Source organism: Callorhinus ursinus, unplaced genomic scaffold, assembly GCF_003265705.2.
Source record: "Callorhinus ursinus isolate GAN/ISIS: 27379988/994484 unplaced genomic scaffold, GSC_fseal_2.0 scaffold2, whole genome shotgun sequence".
NCBI classification, from domain to species: Eukaryota; Metazoa; Chordata; class Mammalia; order Carnivora; family Otariidae; genus Callorhinus; species Callorhinus ursinus.
The window spans coordinates 74,476,410-74,495,144 of record NW_027397064.1 but is presented as its reverse complement, the minus strand read 5'-3'; positions in this window follow the sequence as shown (position 1 = coordinate 74,495,144).

Here is an 18,735-nt window from a genome sequence, read left to right as displayed (position 1 = left end):
TGGCTGAATCATATTTTCCAACCAGCAAATGAATAGGAACATATTAATGTATGAAAAACCCACACCACTGAAGAGTCTGCAAATGGGTATGAAACATGTGCAGGAACTATGGTTGCTTATTTAAGTATTTCCTCCACCTTCGGTAAACAAAGCAATTATTTTTTAGGTAATAGGATGGAGGACTCTGAGTTTCAGGAAAGGTGGTTTTGGAGTCCATACTGTGATCCAATACTAGTCAATTAAGTATAAGGGCATATTTCTCAGTTGGGACTTCTGGAATCTTTTGTTCCCTAATAAAAGCATAGAGACAGAGGATAAGTTCCTTCTCAGCTGTGGTCACTCTCCTACCCTTTCCTTCTAACTTTTATGATGTTGTATTATGGAGTTGTAGTAGCCATACTGCAACCATTAGCAGTAAGCCTGAGGATAGGAATTCAAAATGTAGACATGGCAAAGTGGAAGAGTGAAAAGATGCTGGGATCCTGAGTCACGAGGAGATGGACCAACATTAACTACTGCTTACCTCTAATATCTTAAAACACAAGGAAAAATAAACCCTTGTTTGATTAAGCCTTATATTATTATGGATGGAATCATTCTTAGCAAACAAAATATAAATGTTATTGGGTTGTAAATAAACTATCCTCTTCACCCATCATGTTTTCATTGATACAGATTAGACTCTGCAATAAATTGAGCTAGTGAGGTTAGCCTGCCACTTAATACATTCTGTAAACTTCAAGAGGAAAGGGTCTGTGTTTCTTTATTCATACACTGTTCCTTAAAGGTAAAAACATTTTAATATTTGTAAAATGATTTTCTTTAGGTGACAGTGATAAGATTAGTTGGATACTACTCTTCTTTTTCCTAATTATCTATTTCACACCTAATACCCCCATGCATACATATTTGCACGTTCATGCTACCATGTTTCTTAATGGCCTTAATATCATTTTAAGGAAACTGTTTTCTGTTACCTCTAAAAGGGCTAATTCCAGCAACAGTGCAGTTCAGTCCTTTTCAGTGAAGACTTTCAGAATGAGTGTTATTAAGTCTCAAAAGTAGTTTCTCTCTGTGTAAGGCATTTACAGCTGCCATTGAGCAAATGGTTATTGGCAATAATGTGGTGGTCTAAAGTGGAAGCCACTGCAGGCATGTAGTGGCAAAGTATTCATTTCATAGCAGGCGAACTAGTGGAATGAGACTTACTGTAAGTTAAATCATTCTGAGTAACCCAGGAGTGTTAACTTTCCAGCAGACTGTCCATTTAAAACATCTACATCCCCTCCACCCTGTATTCAACAGCAGTCTCTTTGAGAATGTACAATTCATCTTAGAGCCATCCTTTTCCATTCTTCAGTGTTTATGCTTTGTTCCTTCTCAGGAAAGCAGTCAGGCTGCTTGATTATCTTAGACACTCTGGCATAGCTCAGGACCAAGGTTGGTATATATTTTATTGTGTAGGTAGATGTTGTTTAAGTGACTAAGTCTTGGTGACTGCCTTAAGCCGTGTGTATCAGAGACTGTATTCCAAGTAACTTAATTAAGTTTGCTAGCCAAGTAACTTAATTAAATTTGCTAGACATGACTTCCATGTACACCCCAAAAATGTGCTTGTTTTTTGTTTTGTGTTTAGGGGTCTTCTCTATCCTGTAAAACATTTACCAGGAAGGGATTTTGCTTTTTAGTTTCATAATGTGTTATAATTAGCATGCCTTTACACAAACAGTTGTTTGCCCTTTTCTCTTGTGTGTGAAACCATTGTTAATCTCCACTAGAAAAATCAAAGCTGCTAGTGGGTAAACAAAAACAGTCACCAGAATTGTAACTGCTTTGACTTAACTTATCAAAACACAGTTCTGTCAACTCTGGGCTCCTGAATTTACAGTAGACAAACAAGCTTGGAGAGGAATTGGAAGGGGCATAAGCAAGGGCTCAGGCATAAGTTTGCACAAACTGTGAATAGTTGATGTCATGAACATGCACTAATATCCTAAAGACTGGTGAGTTTTGATTGGCTGCAAAAGGGATGGATGCTGCCCAGTAAGCTGGGCTGCTTTTCTTTTGAGGTGCAACCACGGGGCTGACATATGCAGCATTCATTCCTCTCTAGGCTGTGACTCTAGATACAGTTGTACTCTGTGCTACTTTTGCGGTTGGAAATTATACTGTGATCAAGCTGATGGTTTTCACTAAATCAGAGTTAAATGTTTTGGGACATTAGTTTTGTGTGTGTGTGTGTGTGTGTGTGTGTGTGTGTATTTAATTTTTCCATACATATTGGCATTTTGTTTTTTAGCTTTTGAATTTTGGAAGGTAAGTTACTAGAGAGCCACAATCAAGACCAGATCAGTCTTTTCTTTTGCACCTCCCTGAGTATCTGGTGATGTGAACTTGAACCCTGAATCTCCATCAGTACCTGCAGCTCCCTGGCTGCTTTGCACAGTGACAAAAATCACTGTTTGATACTACCTAAAAGACAACACATGACAGTCACAGCTGCAGGGATTCTTTACAGTTTGTTCTGTGGTCATGTTTGGAACTGTATTTCTGAATGTGTAGTTTAATTAATATCCATAGGCATGCCCTACCTGCTTTTGTATATGACAGCAAGTCATGCTTAATGGAATTTTTAAAAATAAAAGAACTTTGATTTTGCTCTCTAGAGCTCATTGTTTTATTGTGGGGTTTTTTTTTTTCTAAATTATTTTAGGTTGCTCTGCAGAAAGAATAGACTTTTTTTTCCCCAAGCTATCATGCATCAAAAGTATTGAGCTGTCATACACATAGAATGTTACTGACACATGAAGTAAGATGCCTTTTTAAGAAGTTGCAATTTAAAAATAGGTAAAATTATGTTACTGGAAAAAAATTCTACATATAGGTGTGTGTTATTGTGTGTGTATGTGTGTATGCCAGTAGCCTTGATAATGTCCTTGATGAGGACAGGCATTGACTTTGCTTCTGCTACGGTGAGATAACTATGGCCACTATACCTTCCACAGACATGATCAAGCCTCACCAATTGTTCTAACAGTGTTCTTCATACATAAAGGATCCAGTTCAGGATTATGTGCCACGTTCTGTTGTCATGTCTTCTCAGGTTTCCATCTAGAAGAATTTCCGGTTCCTCACTGTGAACTCTTTTTTTTTTTTTTTTTTTTTTTTTTAAGATCACAGGGCAGTAATTTTGTATAATGTACCTCAGTCTGGATTGTCTGATGTTTTCCTAAGATGAGATTCAGGCCATGAATTTTTGGGAGAAATATCACAGAAGTGACACTGTGATCATTTTATTGCAGTACCTGATTTTGATGTGTCCCACTACCCATGATGTTACCTGTGATCACTTGATTTAAGTTGGTGGTTGACAGTTTTCTCCATTGTAAATTATTTTTTTCACCTTTGGAATTAATAAGTATTTTGTGGGGAAGTGCTTTGAGATTATGTAAACATTTCATTCCTTGTCAACTTTTTACCCACTAGTTTAAGCATCCAGTGGTGTTTGGGGTTTTCAAATGACTTTTCATTTCCCCTATCATTTCTTCTACATTTGGTAGTTGATGATCTGTCACAGATAAGTGTTTTCTTCTCCCTATTCATTTATTCATCCATTCATTTAAATCAGATTCACACTCTACTCACTGGGTTTTAAACTAATGCTATCATCATTTATTTTTATGTCCAAATTATCTCAGAGTTGGTCATTGGGGGGGAGCCCCTTTAAGATGGCTCTTGTATCCTTTTGCTGTACCCTACCAGTCTAAGATGTTGCAGGTTCACATTGTTTTTTCCCTTCTCCGACCCTGGAGTCAGATAGTTCTCTCTCCAAGGAACCTGGTTCCTTTCAATGTTGAACACTATTTAGAAACCAAGATCTAGGAACTAGATGTGTTTATTACTATTGGGATATTGCTCCTGCTATGCCCTATTAGTAGACAGAATTTAGGATTATATGTATGCATTCACAATATATATTCACACCCAAATATCCCCATTTTCTGTTTTAAAGATTTTATTTGTAAGTAATCTGCACACCCAATGCAGGCCTCGAAATAGTAACCCTGGGATCAAGAGTTTCATGCTCCACCAACTGAGCCAGCCAGGTGCCCCCAAAGACCCACATTTTTGTGTGTATTTCAATCTATCTATCTGTCTATCTATCTATCTATCACTTATCTTTAAAATTAGTTTCACATTCGTACATCCAATTTCAATCCAACATTGTAGGATTCATTTTACATCTCACCTTTGCAGGTACCGATATTTGTCCCTCCCTTTTTTGACAGTGAGAAATCCATTTCCGTTATCTTAAATCTCTTTGAATGCAATTTAGTGCCTATCATTGCTGCCATTGCTGCCACATACTACCCTGTGGATGTCCTCCTCACCACAGTGAGCCTAGCGCCAGGGCTGCTGTCATTGCTGCATCCCTCACTATGTGGATCCCTCTTTACTCCCACAACCTCTAACAACCTATCTTGGGCTGCTCCACAGTGAGCAATTGCTCCCACAATTGCCATCACCCTCCTAGTCGGAAAGCTCTCCTTGAACCCATTTGGGATCTGACATTCCATGCTAGGATTACTTCTACCACAGATGTTCACTTCATCCGATTCTGGCTCCATCACCTCACACCAGGCCAGGGCTCCATCCCAGGCAGGTACTCTGAATAGCTTACGGATTTACTCAAGGAAGAAGGCAGGCAGGTAGGCAGGAAGAGAATAATTTTAAAGTGTGAGGAAAGTCAGGACATAAAAGGTGGCTTAGAAAAGTGTTTTTTACATTTTTTAATCATTCTTTTTTTGGGGATTTCCATTTTTATTTTTTCTACTCAATTTCTTTCTTTAAATATTTTGTTTTTCAATTTAGCTTCTACATATTTGTGGGAGTATAATTGGGTCTTTTTTTATCTTATCAGTTTTTTGGACATTCTCTGTGTGATTTTGAAAATAAAGCCCGTTTTCTGTTTGCATCATAAAAATTGATAAGTATCTGTGGGATTTCAAATATTCTTTAATATTCAAATTTTCTTCCTTATGTTAATCTACTCTGTTTTTAAGACTTAGAAAAATGTATCAAAATTTTATATAAGTAGTTCTGTTTCAATTCTAATTTCTCCTTTATATTGAAACAGTTTTATTTATATATTATAAAACAATATTATTTAACACTTAAAGATCGTTGAAAATTTACCTACTGTATTACTTAAACCCTACAGTTTCCTCATTTGTAAAATAGAGATAATTATAATTACTTCATAGCTTTGTTTGCATTCAATTGCTGTAAAGATTTTAGAGTAGTGTCTAGTTTCTAATACATGCTACATAAACATTGTTATAGAAATAAATGTAAGTAATTTGTTCATGGGGATTATATTTCAAAAATATAACCAAACTATCTTTTTTTAATTAACATATAATGTATTATTTGTTTCAGGGCCACAGGTCTGTGATTCATCAGTCTTACACAATTCACAGCGCTCACCACAGTACATACCCTCCCCAATGTCCATCACCCAGCCACTCCATCCCTCTAACCAAACTATCTTAATCATTATTGTCCTAGTTAATAACTTTCATCTTGAGGTTAACTTTATCTGATGTTAATCTTTTTATCTCTTTTGTTTTGCTTTGCTTTGGTTTAGGTGTTTATTTTTCCAGTGTTTCTTTGTTAACGTTTTAATTAATTTTATTTGCACGAATCTTTTTTCTCTTTAAAAAAATTTTTATTTTTAAGTAGGCTCCACACCTAATGTGGGGCTTGAACTCACAACCCTGAGATCAAGAATCACATGTTCTACTGACTGAGCCAGATAGGTGCCTCCAAATCTTTTCCCTCTTATATGGAGCATTTATTGAGGTTTATTAATCATCTAAGAGTCTTTGATTTCAATATATGATTAGAGTATGTTGTTCTTATTTTGATCACAACTATTTAAACTTCCTATTTTTATCATAATTTGCATTTTCTATTTTCGTTCTTACAAGTTCTCTCTTTTCTATTTCAGCCTTTCACCATATTATCCATGCTTTCTTGAAAGTAACACTGCCCTCTCCATTTCTCCAACATAGCAATTTGAAAGTTGTGTAGTTCATGTTTGATAATCTCATTATTACTTTAAAAATGTTATATAATGGTTTAAACTTATATACTTATATTTTTTATTTATTAGTTTCTGAAATCTTATGTCCCCTATGAATTATTTTAAGAAATTAATTTGTATTTCTTTCTACTTTCTTTATCTGTGCCACCTGTGACTTCTTAATGATATACAATAAGCTTTTTGTCTTACTCTAATTGTTCTCACATTTATATTGGTTTATGTTCTTTTAAATTGTAATATTTACAATTTACTTTATAATTACAAATGTAGACAAACATGATAGTTATATAACTTTATCTTTCTTTTCTTCCCTTGCTTGGATTATGTATGCAAATTGATTTTTCAGGACAAATAAGTAATATAGTCCTTGGGCTTTTTAATACTTTTTAATACTTGAAACACGAATATCAATTACCTATATGTGTTATAATCAATTTAGTATACACTCCTTAAATCATCCATTTTACCCTGAAAACATTGTAGATATTGCTCAATTGTGTTTTTTCCCCTAGTATTTTATTATTAAAATTTTAAACATAGAGCAAAGTTGAAAATATTTTACAGTGAACAGCAAACTAATGACCACTTAGATTCTACATTAGTTTTTTTTACCGTTCTTGCCATATCATACATTCATCCATCTATCTATCCTCTTATATGTTCATTAATCTATTTTATTTTTTGATGATTTTGAAATAAATTGAAGATATTAGTATATTCCTCCCACCAAGTACTTCTCATGTATATCCCTAATCAGATTTAAATATTTATTTATAACTTTTTTAAGATAAATAAATTACATTCAGTAAAATGTGCAAATCTTAATTGTATGTTTGCAACATTTTGACACATGGATACCTCTGTATCACCTAAACCTCTCTTTAGGTACAAAATGTATAACCCCTACTCCAGAAAGTTCCCTAATACCTTTCCCAAGTCAATCCCAACCCTACTTCTTGAGGCATAATTAACAAACCACTTTTTTTTTTTTTAGTCAATATAGATTCATTCTAAGTTCTTAAAAACTCTACAAAAAATGGAATTATGTATTTTATATTTTTTTATGTAAGACTTCCTTCACTTGGCAGCTTTTCAGATTCAGTTAGTTGTTGCAAGTCTCATATACCTTTATCTTTTAATCTTTTTTAATTGCATTTCTTTTTATTATTAAGTTGTAAGAGTTCTTTTTTATCTTGGATACTACTTCTCTTTCTGTCAATCTATATCTACATATCTATATTGGCAACATTTTATACCCAGTTAGTGTATGCTTATTCTTTTTCTTAAAGATGTTTTTGAAAAACATAATCTGTCAATTATTTCATTTGGTTATTGCTTTGACTTTGGTTATTGATTTCTGTGAGTTTTCTAAGAAATCTTGGTCTATCTTTAAGTCATGAAGATATTCTCTAGAAACTACAGTTTTAGAGTTTACATTTAAGGGAATGACCCATCTTGCCTATTCTATATGTGGTGTGGATTACTATTATTGATTTATCAGTGTTATCACTTAAACTTACTTAAGATAAACTCTACATGATCATAATAAATTACCATTTTTATATGTTGCTGGCTTTGATTTATTAATATTTTGATAAATATTTTTGCATCCATAGTCATGAGGGATACTGGTGTCGATTTTGTTGTTTTTGAGGAGTGATGTCTTGGTCAGGTTGTGAAAGTAGGTTTACGCTAGTCTCTATTTCCCCATAGAGTTTGCATAATGTTGGTGTTTTTCACTTATTAAATGTTTAATAGAATTCACCAGTGAAATTGTCTGTACCTAGAGTTTTATTTGTTGGAAAGATTTTTGATAACAAGTTCAAAATTTAATTTCTTTAATAGATATGGGAGTATTCAGACTTTTTGTTTCATCTTTTGTCAGTTCTGATAAATTGTATTTTACAAAGAATTATCTTTTTTATCTAAGTTTTAAAATTGTTGGCTTGGGATTCTCTAAAGTTCTTGACTCTTTAAATTTGCCTTTTCACTACACTTGTGAAACCATTTTCAAATATATCTTCTGCCTTATTATTTATCTTTTCTCTCCCTGGAGTTCTGATTCCATCTATGCTATGAAATGCACTGATTCTTTTCTATCACCAGTCTTCTGTTAAACCCACCTCATCTATTTTTATTCACAGATATTATATTTGTATCTCTAGAATTTTTATTATGTATATGTCTATTTCTACTCTGAAATTTCTTTTTTGTTTTTGTTGTTAGCATATTTTTCTTTACTTAATGGCTGCTTTTAACTCCTTCTCTACTAATTTCAACCTCTGAATCATTTTGGCATTGGTCTTTTCTTTCTAGATTTATTAAAAATTTCCTGGATTATTTATGCTGAATAATTAGGGATTATATCCTGGAAACTGTGAATGTTTTACTGTGGAGAAATTTCATTTTGGTAATATTCCTTTAGAGAGAGCTTTAGGGTTCAACTCCGCAGAGAGATTTTGTGTTATTTCAGAAGGTTATTAACTTCATTGAACTCATACTGCAACCACTGTCTGTCTCTTGGGTGACAGCTCAGATCTCAGTTGGGCTGCTTTGTGAATGCTCTACACATGCCTGGTTCATATTCAATCAGAGACTTGAGCAGAGGTTATGCATAGAATTGAGGATAGTCCCTTTCTAGCTCTCTCTTTGCCACGATTTCACTTTGACATTCCAGTAGCTCTTTTCTTAAGACCCCAAAGACAGTGGGTTTTTTGCCAGAGTTTTAACCTTCCCATGCAGTGCCTGCACTTAAGCTAAAAGTGTGAAAAGTGGAAATCTTAGTCATACTAGAAGCACAAGTTCAACTACATTATATTTTGTCATTTAATATTATTTAACAGAAGCCTGCAAATATCCTATATTTTTCCTGTGTGTTGAGCTGCCTCTGTCTAGGTTTGTTAAGATTATTTGTTTGGATTTGAAGTTATGTCTCAGTATCATATTTTATTATTTTTCTGGATTACGATGAGTCAATTTAATCTTTATTCAGTCAGGAAAGTTGCCTTGTAATGTGTCTGAATGTTTTCTTATTTTAGTATTTCAGTTTTCTTCTCCAGTCATATCAGTTATCCATGTGTTAATCCACTTTGCCTTTCCATTATATCTATCAAGTTCCTATCTAATACCTCTCATATCTTTGTCTCTTGCTCTGTTTTTTGGGAAATTTTCCTTCGACAACTGTTACATATAATTTTACTCTGATTCTCCTAGGGTTTTCAAATCCATCTTTTATACAACAATTTTTTTGTAAGACCTATGTTTATTTCTTTCATTCTTCATTCTTTCCTACCTTCTAATCCCCAGATAATATGCTGGGTGCTTAATACATTTTTGTTGTTGAATAAAGAATCCAAATTGAAATATAGCTAGCTAATATTTCTTACATTTTATGATATGAGGCTAGAACCATTGCCTGGTTTCAGTATTGATGTTGTATTTTTCTTTTTCTTTCTTTATCTTCATTTCAAGCTATTTTATAAAGGGGAATTATGAATCTGCACATACATCATAATTTTCCCCAGAAATGGGCTTGTGAACTTTTCATAGATCATCCTAATTTGGATAGTTAACAATTTAGGTTTGATGAATATTCAAATTTTATTTCTTTATTTAACTAGACTACATTTATTGTGGGTGGTTATTTAAAAAAAATGTATGCTGGCAAGTTATTTATCAGTATCCTTCAAATATAATTACAATAAATGCCCAGATCCCCATCTCCCACTTACCCTTTCACCAGAGCATAAAGTAATGGATACTTTCTGTAGCCTTAAGTGACTATTCCTGATTAATGTTTATACCATATTGATTTTTTTAAAGATTTTATTTATTTATTCGTGAGAGAGAGAGAGAGAGAGAGAGGCAGAGGGAGAAGCAGGCTCCCAAGGAGCAGGGAGCCCGATGTGGTACTCGATCCCAGGACCCTGGGATCATGACCTGAGCCGAAGGCAGACGCTTAACCATCTGAGCCACCCAGGCCCCCTATACCATATTGATTTTGCAAGAAGTTACTTCCTGTCATTTACTGCCACATTTCCAACAGAGAAGGCCCCTTATGTAGGTTGTTGGCAAAGTAATTTCCTATAAAAATCTTCAATCTAAGAACCAAAAGAATAAGTTATAAGATTATAGTAAAGTTGGAGGAGTCTGATAAGTACATATTTTATCTTTTTTAAGTACTTAGAGTTGGTTGAGAACTAAACCGCATTTAAGATTGAAGTGCAAAACATTGTCTTCAGAGGCTAATCATATAGATAAGGTCACATACATGAATAATTTACTAGGATCAATTTGATATCTCTTTTGGAAAAGCCAATTATGGAAATAAATATTTTGCCTTATTTAGACCAAAAGAGAAAAAAGGTTGGGGACAAAATGTATCTAAGCCATGCAAATAAATATGGTAATTTAAGTGCTTGTATGCTATGCTTTGCTTTGTTTAAATGAATCACTTAAAGGTGACGCATTTGGTTGCAATATTTGTCTCATAAGGTCAAATACAGATTTCAGTTTACTTTTGTTTCCTTGTAGTAGAACTTAGTAAGATCAATAACTCACATTTTATCAGTTCAACTTATTTACACTTGGTTTTGCTTGTAAATCACACATGAAGATTGCCCTTAAAAGAAAACTATACAAACAAACAGAACTTGCTTCCAATACCTTATTTCTATACATATTGGGCATTTGAGTCTTTATTTCCTAACTAGGAAGAACATTTTCTATGTATTTCAGTATCTTTTCCTGCTTTCCAGACATGCCATTTTAGAACTCACTAGACTTGACTGGACTTCCATTCTAGATCAGTGTCTTTGAAATGCTCAGCGAAATTTATCAGTTCTTCATCTAATCTCTCTGGGGCCCATAGCTGGGCCTTCCTCAGCAAAAATATAAAATATGTGCTCAAGTGCCTTAGACTTTATTTCTGTTGTACTTTTATTTTTCTCAGATACTTTTTTTTTTTTCTCATCTAGCCCCTGTACCTCTCACCCATTAAAAACTCATGTCACAATCAGATCTGTTATTACATTATTGGAAATCAATTTAGTCATTTACCACTTTAAGTAATATAGCTAAATGACTTTTTTAAATTTTTATTTATTTATTTATTTATTTTTAAAGATTTTATTTATTTATCTGAGAGAGAGAGAATGAGAGACAGAGAGCACGAGAGGGAAGAGGGTCAGAGGGAGAAGCAGAATCCCCGCTGAGCAGGGAGCCCAATGTGGGACTCGATCCCGGGACTCCAGGATCATGACCCAAGCCGAAGGCAGTCGCTTAACCAATTGAGCCACCTAGCCACCCCTAAATGACTTTTTTTTTAATATTAAGTGTATTTGTATTTAAACTTTATGTGGTATAGAATATTAGTTCCCTTATCGAAGTGTCAGGGAGAAAAGATTTCTCTTTTTCTTGCTCTTTCCTTTCCTTCTTTATTCAAGAGAAGAAGGACACTCTCAGCATCCCTGAGGTCATGCAATGTAGGGGGCCACCTCAATATTTAAAAATTTCAGATATCTGAAAAGCCAAACCAGATAAATGTAATACAAGAGATTATTTTAATTTAACCTCTCTGGAGAAAGGATTTCTACTTTCACACTTCAGTGAGAGTGTCTAATCAAGTTTGTAGAGTGAGAGACACCATAACGGACTGCTGAAGAAAAAGTAGAGTGAAGATTTCTGAAGACCTCAAGTCACACCTTACTGATAGTTTAACAACTTTGTTTATGGTCTGCCTCTTTCCACTAACCTTAAGCCTTACCCTATCCCAAAGCTTAATGTGAATTCTCACTTATACACTGTTTAGAAACCATAGTGGGTCAGAAAACCTAAATCTAATAAAAATCTAAAACCAGATTCTAATAACAAACCATGTGTAACACTAATTATAAACTTGACCCTAATCCCAACTCTCTTATAAACCCAACTTTAACTTTAACCATGAGTATTAATATTAATGTATACCTAAATCTAAAAGTAATCTGGGATACCTAGAGCCAGGAACACCAAATATTCATTCATTCTTTTATTTGTAATTTATATTAGTTGATATAATCAATTGATGATTGATTAATTTACAATTAATTATACATTATTGGTAGGGTAGAATTTAATTTTTAACAAATCTTTCTGGAAAAGTTGTTGAAATACCTACTCATGCCTAGTATGTTATATAGACTAACATATTAAAGCCTTTATATGTATAATTTTTAATAATGGGGAGAGTAATCATAATAAAGCTAATAAATAATTAATATGTGTAAGCACCTTATAATAAATGTTATCTTGAAAAAATAAGGGAAAAGTTCTGAAATATAATATAAAACTTGTTTAATAGATATCACTGGGTGGTGGGCTTATAGGTGGTTTCTTTTTTTTCTCTTTCTCCTTTTCCAAATTTTCTCTGATATATAAAAGTTAATTTCATAATCAGGAAAATATTCTTTAATTAGAGAAGATATTAGCAATTATCAAGATAAATGAAGGATAAGATATAAATTTGATTATGTCTTACATGAAGAGAGTTTTAAGTGCTTTTCAGGTGAATGCAGAGTTTACTTCGTTGAGCAAACCATTTATCAAGTTATAAAATCTACGCTTACATGTTTCCATGATCCCTTTGACAGGAAAATTCCTTCCTTCTGTTTTTAACACTTATCCATGTAACAATTTGCCAAAAACCACAAAATAATTTCTCGTTCTGTACTGCTGATCAAATTTTGCAAATGTTCTAGTATATTATCTGAATACGGAAAACATCTGAATCATGTTCCTTTATTACAAAAATAATTAATCCAGAACATTTTTACAAAGAGGAATATTGGCTTAATGAGTCAAATAAGAAGTAATGCAAGGGGCGCCTGGGTGGCTCAGTCGTTAAGCGTCTGCCTTCGGCTCAGATCATGGTCCTAGGGTCCTGGGATTGAGCCCCGCATCGGGCTCCCTGCTCAGCGGGGAGTCTGCTTCTCCCTCTCCCACTCCCCCTGCTTGTGTTCCCTCTCTCGCTGTGTCTCTCTCTGTCAAATAAATAAATAAAAAAAATCTTAAAAAAAAAAGAAGTAATGCAAAATGATTTTCCTTTTAATAAGTAAATAGAGGAGAATGGGGAGAGGTAGAGGCAGTAGAGGAAGTTCCTGCACTCTTTAAAACACCTCATGTATTACTAACGTTACATCATATAGACATAAAAATAGATCACAATGTTTTCACTTTTTAAAACTGGTTTAGGGGGCGCCTGAGTGGCTCAGTTGGTTAAGCGTCTGCCTTCTGCTCAGGTCATGATCCTAGGGTCTTGGGATCAAACCTCATGTCCGGCTCCCTGCTCAGCAGGGGAGTCTGCTTCTCCCCGTCCCCTGCTCATGCTCTCTCTCTCACTCACTCTCTTTCAAATAAATAAATAAAATCTTTAAAAAAGTAAAATAAAAATAAAACTGATTTAGGCCATAAATTTGGATACAGTATATTGATAGAAATGAAGTTATTGACACTGAACATATTATCACGTAAGTATTTATTTATTAAGGCAATTTTGCAGTTTAGTTTTCCAATATATTATCAGAATCGATAAGGATGTTGCATTGTAATCCCACACTGCCTCATTCATATGTTGATATATTCTACTCTCTTTTCAGATTTCAACTAAGGGTGAAATTCCAAGTTATTAAATAGAAAGCACTCATTTTATCACACAAACTATTCATTTAACTAATAATAACTTCCCTTTTTCCTGTAAACTTCTTCTTTCTTTTCCCCAATATGAGCCTACTCTGGACCAAAACATATAATTTCCAAGTAAGATTAAGGACACTAATTCTAACATCATTTTTTTTGTCATCATGTAGTCCGCTCATGTAATACTACTTATATTTAATTTTATGCTGCCTTAAAAATATTCAAAGGCTGTATACTTATCTCTCTAAGACTAGGAATCATATTTCTAAGGCCTTTCTCAAACATAAAACAATGCACTGAATAATATCGAATGAATAAGTTCTGTACAGTTACTAGAAATTGTTCACACTAACTATCCTCAAAGATTTGTTTGAAGTTTTTTTTTTTCTTTCCTTTTTTAATCCACTGTCTGCTTGTACCTTTAGTAAAACCCTAGGATTATTGATTAGAAAAGGTGTTCATAATAAGTTATGACAACACCCTTCAAATGAGGTGGTGACCCCATAATTGAAAATACAGGTAAATGAATAGGAAACAAGAGAAGAATAATTTTAGTACAGATACTAGTATTAAAATAAGGAAGAATCTTTTGTGCCTGTCCAACCACTTTTAACACAGAATTTTGACATAGCTGAGAATATTAACATGGAATCAAGCAAAAGACAACTAACTAAATCTATTTCCATTGGTGTGCCCTTGAAGAAAGTGGTATAGATACTTCTGAAGTTTGTATCCAGAAGTTTTTAAAAATTAAGGTACCAAAGGGGTAGAGTTTTTTTGTCAGAACTGGCTGTGGATATTTTCTGAAAATATCTGTATAAGATTGGAGTTGCTCCTCTAACTCAGTGTTGAGAAGCTCTGAAAATTTCCTTTAAAATGTGTGCAAAGAACACCAACACTAGGTTTCCCCCCATTTATCCTCCCCAGAGCACCCTGTTAGCTTTCTCTAAGGACAAAACATCCTCGGTGCTCACTGCAACTATTAAATGACTTTTTGTAGCTCTAAAATGTCAATTCCAGCAAAGCATTAACATCCAAGAGAAGCTTCTTTCAATTTCTCAACTGTTCATGGCTTTCATTCCTGATGCTATCTATTGCAAAGATTTCTGAACTAACAACCTCTGAAGTACACGTTTACTGAAAAACATTTGTAAAGTGAATGTTAAAAAAACAAAAACAAAACAAAATAAAATCCTGTCACCCTCCATAAGAATCTTTGTAGCTTCTCTTTGCTGTACAGCCCTGACATTTCAGTAATTGCTTCAACCTTAGTGCAGCCAGGCTTTGTGCCTTCCCTAGATGAAACATTTCCTAGACTCTCTATTTTAGAAGTTCTCCGCTTTGATTACTAAGGCACTAAGTTTCTGCTCTGACCAGCCAAGGCTGCTTTTAGCCTGTCAACATGTCTGAATCAAGTTTTTCCTCAGTGAAAATGGAGTACCCACAGTGAAAAGTGGTTTTATCATTTCCTGTCTTCTTTAAACTCCTTCTGAGTGAACTAAATTTACTTGTGGGAGTGTTTCTTTTCTTTGCTTCATTTTATTATTTTTTAAAATAAAACCAATTGATATTTTGTAATAACTGCAAAACCACTGAAAAGAGATGTTTATAATAAGTACATCTGCATGTTAAGGGCTTTTTAAGTAGGATGTTGACAATCAGGACTGTTTCAAATTAAATAAGACTCTGCAAGGAATTATAGATGCATGGTGAGGAAATAATCCAGAATTAAAGGAAAGACTAAGAAGTCACTCCTGTTATCTTTATTCAGTGCACCCAGCACTTCCCAGTGTTTCTGTGTTACCTGTTTGAATGAGAGGTGGTGGCAGGAGTGGGTAGTGGAGAGATCTTAGACACTGTGCCTTTTAAAGAAGTCATGGCTGGAATTATAAACTGGTACATTTTCTAGGGAGATTTAATGCAATCTTCTAATAAGTGTGAGGGTAAGAGATGATCCAGATACCTAGTAAAGCAACTATAAAGGGTGTGGTTGTAGAACCTCTAAGCACAGCAGTGTTTGGTTTAGAAATTTTAAAACTTTGAAAACCACTCGAATATTTTATCCAGACTTCTTGGTTGGGAAATAAATCTAGAATGTTGCCAGTGATTTTGGACAGGAGAGTATTGTGATTAATACTCCCATGTGTTTCCTCCCATAGTTTCTTTTTATTTGTGACCATCTTCACATGCAATGAGCTAAGCATTCTGCACCTTCTTCAGGGAAGAAATAGTACCATGAAAGGAAGAGGAAACAAGATAAGAAGTCCATTCTTGGGTTTTGAGTTTCACAACCGAGGTCATAGATAAATGAACATTTAAGCTATGAGCAATAGTTTTGAGGTATCATGACGAATCTTGCAAAATTTCCCTGCTAGAACCTCTTCTTCTTTTCTCACCTTATATTAGATACTTTTCTTGACTGTCAGGGGGAAACAGAATGAGTGTAGTAAAGGTGGAGAAAAGGGCTTAAATGTTAAGCTTACCAAGCTTATATGCTAAGGCATGAGCCCAGAAATTATTACATAATACTTCTAGGTTAAAGGGGCTTGAGATAGACTCTCAGAATTTCTCCATACCATGGCAGTGCTCAGAATCTGTAGGTCTGCTCTTCTGTACTTCAGGGGTAGCATGGGAGTAGTACAGGGCCTTGGACAGTCCTGCCCTATTTCCTTACACATGAGAGGAATGGAAGCATAAAACAGATAAAGGAATGGATCCCAAGATGGCTTAAGATCCAAACTAGGGACAACTCAGCATGTACTTAGGATTGAGTTTCACTGAATGCCAGTGAGAACAGATACTGAGGTATGCCATTTATACCCCCCCATTTTCTACCACCTACTCTACCTCTTCACCTGAAATCCCAGGGATTTAGATATGAGTAAATGGTCAAGGGTAATCATTCTAAGATGGCTTAATTAAGAATCCTGAATCCAGTTGGAGTGAGAGTTCGTACTCAAAATTAAGCAATACAACAGAAGAGTAAAGTTATATTTTCCTCTCGGAGTTAGTGAACTAAGACTATAATAATTTACATCACTTGTTTATACAGTGGCAAGCCAAATTTCTTTGTGTATGTCTACTATAGAACCTTTATTTCAAATTATATCTAAAACCAGAACAGAGAGACTGCAATCTTAATATCAGAAGAAAAAAAACCCAAAAAGCTTTATAATAATTTTCGGAAGTATCACGCCCATATCTTAGATTCACTCTTAGCCCTAGTCTTAGCAAAGAGAAGATGGTAGCTATTTTTTAAATTTGGCAAATATTTTAAATTCACAATATATGAAGAATTGAGAAATCATGTTCTTCTTTGTACTCAATCTCCTACTTTTGCTTCTACCTCTATGTGGCTGTGGGAAAATGCAGCAATAAAGGGTTGTTGTCATGGTTTTCTGTTTCTTTATCACTGCTTTCTTTTCCTCCTTAGTAGTTTTTATTTCTCTTGTATTCTTATGCATCATCCTCATCTTCATGCTCACTCAGTTCCTCTGTTTCTCTTTTCTCCCTCCTCAGAAATCAATAGGTTATGCATAAAAATATAGCACAGAACAAAATTGATTTAGATACAAATTCACTGGTGTTTTTGAAAAACTAAATAAAGCTTTCCACTCACATTAATTACTTTAAATAGTGATTAAAATATTATGAACAAATTGTTTCCAAAAATTAGGATGTCAAAAATATGAAAGACACTTGATCTTATTCATAATTTAAAAAGCAAACCAAAGAAATATGTTATTTTTCGTATACAGGACTTGAAAAGTTTTAACATTGTTGAAATTGTACACTTAAAATAACTTAAAATTTTATTTCTCAATTATACTTCAACAGAGTTGAAAACAGTTGATGAGACCCAGTTCAAGTTAAGTAAGGGGTGGAGAAAAAGACACACTGTTGGTAGAAGTGCAAATTGATGTGATGGTTTTGGCAATATCTAGCCAAATTATTAAAAATGCACAAATTCCTAGATTTAGTAACTCCAGGTCTAAGAATTTACCTCTAAGATGTATTGGTAAATTAGTGACAAGGTATGTGAAAAAATATTATATTATTTTTACAGCAAAACTAGAGACAACTCTATTGTTCTCCACTAGGGGACTGGGTTGAATAAAATACTTGGTGGCTATTATAAAGATCAGATATGTGTTGATATTTAAAGCTTTCCATCTTTATTATTAAGATATTTGCATGATATGATACTTTTTGTGTAATACAAAGAATACATCTATATACCTATAATTGAATAAAGAGAAATCTAAATAATATGAAGATAAACATACAGAATGAAATGCGGATGACATTAGATGCTGTTATAGGACAATAATTTTTTGGAAAGATATATAAAAATTGATAACAGCTGTTAACTTCAGTGAAAAATACAGAGGGCTGGGACAAAAAAGGTCTGGTTTTAATTTTGTGATTTTATAAACTAGTTAAACTTTTTTGACAAGTTTACTTTTTTTTTTTCCTATTAAGAGCATTTGTCTGGGCTGGGACATTAACAGACACTCATTTTTCTTTTATACTTTTCTATATCAAAAGAGACCACATAAGAGGCACCTGGGCACCTGGGTGGCTTAGTCGGTTAAGCGTCTGCCTCTTGATCTCAGCTTAGGTCTTGATCTCAGGGTCATGAGTTCAAGCCCCATGGAAAAAAAAAAGAGAGAGACCACATAAAATATTATATAGAAATGAAAAAAATAACCAATATCGACCTAATTTCTCTTGTACTTTAAAGTGTACATTTTTGGGGCACCTGGGTGGCTCAGTTGGTTAAGTGTCTGCCTTCAGCTCAGGTCATGATCTCAGGGTCCTGGAATCGAGCCCCGCATCAGGCTCCCTGCTCAGTGGGGAGCCTGCTTCTCCCTCTCCCTCTGTGCTGTCTCTCTCTCTCTCTCTCTCGCAAATAAATAAATAAATTAATTAATTAAAATCTTAAAAAAATAAAG